Consider the following 6,023-nt stretch of genomic DNA (forward strand, 5'->3'; position numbering starts at 1 on the left):
ACCTGTTTAGGCGAGGTGCTGGCCGGCGGAGTAGAACACCTGTTTAGGCGAGGTGCTGGCTTGAGGAGTAGAACACCTGTTTAGGGGAGGTGCTGGCTTGAGGAGTAGAACACCTGTTTAGGCGAGGTGCTGGCTTGAGGAGTAGAACACCTGTTATGGGGAGGTGCTGGCTAGAGGAGTAGAACACCTGTTTAGGGGAGGTGCTGGCCGGCGGAGTAGAACACCTGTTTAGGCGAGGTGCTGGCAAGACGAGTAGAACACCTGTTTAGGGGAGTAGAACACCTGTTTAGGCGAGGTGCTGGCTAGAGGAGTAGAACACCTGTTTAGGGGAGTAGAACACCTGTTTAGGCGAGGTGCTGGCCGGCGGAGTAGAACACCTGTTTAGGCGAGGTGCTGGCAAGACGAGTAGAACACCTGTTTAGGGGAGGTGCTGGCTTGAGGAGTAGAACACCTGTTTAGGCGAGGTGCTGGCTTGAGGAGTAGAACACCTGTTTAGGCGAGGTGCTGGCCGGCGGAGTAGAACACCTGTTTAGGCGAGGTGCTGGCTAGAGGAGTAGAACACCTGTTTAGGCGAGGTGCTGGCTTGAGGAGTAGAACACCTGTTTAGGGGAGGTGCTGGCTTGAGGAGTAGAACACCTGTTTAGGCGAGGTGCTGGCTTGAGGAGTAGAACACCTGTTTAGGCGAGGTGCTGGCTAGAGGAGTAGAACAACTGTTTAGGCGAGGGTGACGTGTTCCATGCCGGTATAACGTAGGGACGAAATCGAGTGGTTTGCTTCCAAAAAGTAGGCCGCAACTGGGTATGTCGAGTTTTTGCAGCTAATGGTGCTATGATGCTCCGAGATTTGTACTTTTAATGCTTTGTTTTGTACAACACACCTCATTTTGACCATTTCGATAATGGCAGTCTCAGACTGAAATATGTAGCGAACAATAAAGCAGGGGAATAGTTCAGTTTGAGTCGTCAGGCAACTATTCTCCTCTCCTCTCCTCTCCTCTCCTCTCCTCTCCTCTCCTCTCCTCTGTTTTGAATCGCATCCTCTTCTCTGTCCAGTAGAGCTGCTGACCTTATTCGCATATTGAGTAAGAGAAGGAGAAGGAGAGAATAGAGAGAGGAGGGAGAGAGAGAGACTTTGTCATCTGAAAGGTCAGAATAGTTTTGTTTTGACCCCACTGTGCAAGGTCAAGAGTTCAGGATGATTTATATCAGGCTTTTTATGCTGTGACTGTTGGTCACCAGAGTTGGGATTTTACAACTGACAGTTGACCTTTAAAACAGAATATGTTGAAGTACATCTATGACAACAGTTGCATGTATGGGGGCAACCTCTGAAAGTGACACACGAGATATAGACAGTATGACAGATAGTTCAGAAGTTCAAACGTGTGTCACTGTCACCATGGAAACCCCAAAAGTGGTCAGTCAACCCAATCCGGACAAATAACCTTATAACCTTATGGAATGTGTCCATCCCTTTTGCAAACACTCACACAAACATTTCCGTGCTTGTGTTTATAAGTGTTGTATAACAATGCACTACCAACTGAATGTCTCCATTGGTGCAGTTGATGCTGTACATTTCAGGGGTAAATATGTATGACATTGGATTTGTGCATATAATACTGATATGGGATTTTATGGGACTTTCAATTGATTATGTATTTCTTTGTTTACTTTTGTTTCCATAAAAGCCTATAAGGACGGTTGTTGAAAATTAGTGCAAGCTCGAAACAATATAGTGCAATGCATCAGACGACTGTTTGTTCAATGTGTCAATGTGTTTGTATTTGTCCCTATCCGAAAATATGAGCAGTGTGTGTGTGTGTTTGTGAGAGAGAGAGAGACAGGGAGAGACAGAAAGAGAGAGAGAGGAACGGACGGACGGACAACTGTACTTTAATGGATGTGGTGACCAACACAACTGGGAAAACATGTAGAGAATGTGCAGCGTGTGCCCAGATCTGGTGGTTTAGTCATCTCTGTGCTCTCCTCTATCTCGCTTTGAAATGACCCCAGAACAAGACGGCTGCTCTGTAGTCAAGTTATCATAGTCTATTTGTAAAGATCAGCACTATCATCATCACCACAGGCAGTTAACCATCATGATGATAATGTAGATGTGTGTGATAAAGTATACCAACCGGTGTGGAGGCAAAAGGCAAGGCTCATCATCGTATGAGGCTGTGGCTTTGCACACTTCCTCTGTCACTTCTGCTTTCTGGTAGGTTGTTACGGGGTGAGGATGTTACACAGAAGTTGTTCCCAGAAGAACAACGTGTAGCAATGGCCAGGGCTGAGAATTGTGAAAGTGACAGCTGAGTTGGTACACACTCATACGGTGGGGCAAAAAAGGATTTAGTCAGCCACCAATTGTGCAAGTTCTCCCACTTAAAAAGATGAGAGGCCTGTAATTTTCATCATATGTACACTTCAACTATGACAGACAAATTGAGAAAAAAAAATCCAGAAAATCACATTAAGGGATTTTTAAAGAATTTATTTGCAAATTATGGTGGGAAATAAGTATTTGGTCAATAACAAAAGTTGTTTTGGGGCTGTTGCTGGGCAACACGGACTTTCAACTCCCTCCAAAGATTTTCTATGGGGTTGAGATCTGGAGACTGGCTAGGCCACTCCAGGACCTTGAAATGCTTCTTACGAAGCCACTCCTTCATTGCCCGGGCGGTGTGTTTGGGATCATTGTCATGCTGAAAGACCCAGCCACGTTTCATCTTCAATGCCCTTGCTGATGGAAGGAGGTTTTCACTCAAAATCTCACGATACATGGCCCCATTCATTCTTTCCTTTACACGGACGGATCAGTCGTCCTGGTCCCTTTGCAGAAAAACAGCCCCAAAGCATGATGTTTCCACCCCCATGCTTCACAGTAGGTATGGTGTTCTTTGGATGCAACTCAGCATTCTCTGTCCTCCAAACACGACGAGTTGAGTTTTTACCAAAAAGTTCTATTTTGGTTTCATCTGACCATATGACATTCTCCCAATCTTCTTCTGGATCATCCGAATGCTCTCTAGCAAACTTCAGACGGGCCTGGACAAGTACTGGCTTAAGCATGGGGACACGTCTGGCACTGCAGGATTTGAGTCCCTGGCGGTGTAGTGTGTTACTGATGGTAGGCTTTGTTACTTTGGTCCCAGCTCTCTGCAGGTCATTCACTAGGTCCCCCCGTGTGGTTCTGGGATTTATGCTCACCGTTCTTGTGATCATTTTGACCCCACGGGGTGAGATCTTGCGTGGAGCCCCAGATCGAGGGAGATTATCAGTGGTCTTGTATGTCTTCCATTTCCTAATAATTGCTCCCACATTTGATTTCTTCAAACCAAGCTGCTTACCTATTGCAGATTCAGTCTTCCCAGCCTGGTGCAGGTCTACAATTTTGTTTCTGGTGTCCTTTGATAGCTCTTTGGTCTTGGCCATAGTGGAGTTTGGAGTGTGACTGTTTGAGGTTGTGGACAGGTGTCTTTTTATACTGCTACTGATAAGTTCAAACAGGTGCCATTAATACAGGTAACGAGTGGAGGACAGAGGAGCCTCTTAAAGAAGAAGTTACAGGTCTGTGAGAGCCAGAAATCTTCCTTGTTTGTAGGTGACCAAATACTTATTTTCCACCATAATTTGCAAATAAATTAATAAAAAAACCTACAATGTGATTTTCTGGATTTTTTTATTCTAATTTTGTCTGTCATAGTTGAAGTGTACATATGATGAAAATTACAGGCCTCTCTCATCTTTTTAAGTGGGAGAACTTGCACAATTGGTGGCTGACTAAATACTTTTTTGTCCCATTGCATATAGCCATGTTATTGTCTACCTACTATATAAAGCCAATGTGCAGCCTGGAGGGGCGGCAGACAATCTCAAGGACATGTGAAACAGATCAGGGTGTGACACTGATAACCCCGAATGCTCTTCCACATACTTCCAGGTGGATTTTTCCATCTGCACAGAGTGTTTAATAGCCTGTGGCTCTGGCATCAGACAAATGACCTCCGGCCCAGGCTGATTTTCAGCAGTTGAGAGGGGTGTTTGGGACTGCAGCAACACCCATGGCTCTGAGTATCCTTGTTGAGAGGGGTGTTTGGGACTGCAGCAACGCCCATGGCTCTGAGTATCCTTGTTGAGAGGGGTGTTTGGGACTGCAGCAACGCCCATGGCTCTGAGTATCCTTGTTGAGAGGGGTGTTTGGGACTCCAGCAACACCCATGGCTCTGAGTATCCTTGTTGAGAGGGGTGTTTGGGACTGCAGCAACACCCATGGCTCTGAGTATCCTTGTTGAGAGGGGTGTTTGGGACTGCAGCAACGCCCATGGCTCTGAGTATCCTTGTTGAGAGGGGTGTTTGGGACTGCAGCAACGCCCATGGCTCTGAGTATCCTTGTTGAGAGGGGTGTTTGGGACTGCAGCAACGCCCATGGCTCTGAGTATCCTTGTTGAGAGGGGTGTTTGGGACTGCAGCAACGCCCATGGCTCTGAGTATCCTTGTTGGATCTCTCCATCTCTTCCTTTCTGCACGCTGCACTCTGTCACCGAGTTCAGCTATTGCCTTCTTCCCTGTCTCTTTATCTTTCCTCCATTTCTCCCTCTCTTTCTCTAGATACTTTCTCCTTCTTTCTGGGTCAGCATTACATCGTTCTCTGTATTGCCGCCGTCTTTCAGCTGCACTAAGAGGTGTCATTCATTCAGAAAGACCTGATTCAATTGATATTTATTTATTCTCAAAATACTATACATGCTTATATATACTGTAATTATGTTATACAATTTATGGAAAAAAAAACATATTTTGAAACACATTACTGCAAGATATCCATTTGTCCACCCTGTTGAGTGCATGTCCACCCTGTTACGTGCATGTCCACCCTGTTGAGTGCATGTCCACCCTGTTGAGTGCATGTCCACCCTGTTACGTGCATGTCCACCCTGTTACGTGCATGTCCACCCTGTTACGTGCATGTCCACCCTGTTGAGTGCATGTCCACCCTGTTACGTGCATGTCCACCCTGTTGAGTGCATGTCCACCCTGTTACGTGCATGTCCACCCTGTTACGTGCATGTCCACCCTGTTACGTGCATGTCCACCATGTTACGTGCATGTCCACCCTGTTGAGTGCATGTCCACCCTGTTGAGTGCATGTCCACCCTGTTACGTGCATGTCCACCCTGTTACGTGCATGTCCACCCTGTTACGTGCATGTCCACCCTGTTACGTGCATGTCCACCCTGTTGAGTGCATGTCCACCCTGTTGAGTGCATGTCCACCCTGTTACGTGCATGTCCACCCTGCATGTCCACCCTGTTGAGTGCATGTCCACCCTGTTGAGTGCATGTCCACCCTGTTACGTGTACATGGATAACAGGGTGGACATTTTTTGTTGTTTTTTTGTTGTTGAATTTTACCCCTTTTTCTCCCCAATTTCGTGGTGTCCAATTGTTAGTAGTTACAGTCTTGTCTCATCGCTACAACTCCCGTACGGGCTCGGGAGAGACGAAGGTCGAAAGCCATGCGTCCTCCGAAACACAACCCAACCAAGCCGCACTGCTTCTTAACACAGCGCGCATCCAACCCGGAAGCCAGCCGCACCAATGTGTCGGAGGAAACACCTGGCGACCTGGTTAGCGTGCACTGTGCCTGGACCGCCACAGGAGTCGCTAGTGCACGATGAGACAAGGATGTCCCTACCGGCCAAACCCTCCCTAACCCGTACGACGCAATGCCAATTGTGCGTCGCCCCACGGACCTCCCTGTCTCTAGTGGCACAGCTAGCACTGCGATGTTGTGCCCTAGACCACTGCGTAGGGTGGACATTTTGAGCAAAATGAGCAACTATGCTCCAAGTGATCGTGATGAAGCTAGGATAATGGCTACCACTTGAAAATAAATTTACATTGTTTGACAAATATATTTTGAAACTATTAAATTCAATTAACATCTTTTGTATTTTTGCTTAACAGGATGGAAATGTTGTGCTTTCCCACATCACATCACCAACATGTGATGATGAAA

This window comes from Oncorhynchus keta, chromosome 24 (assembly GCF_023373465.1).
Source record: "Oncorhynchus keta strain PuntledgeMale-10-30-2019 chromosome 24, Oket_V2, whole genome shotgun sequence".
NCBI lineage: Eukaryota > Metazoa > Chordata > Actinopteri > Salmoniformes > Salmonidae > Oncorhynchus > Oncorhynchus keta.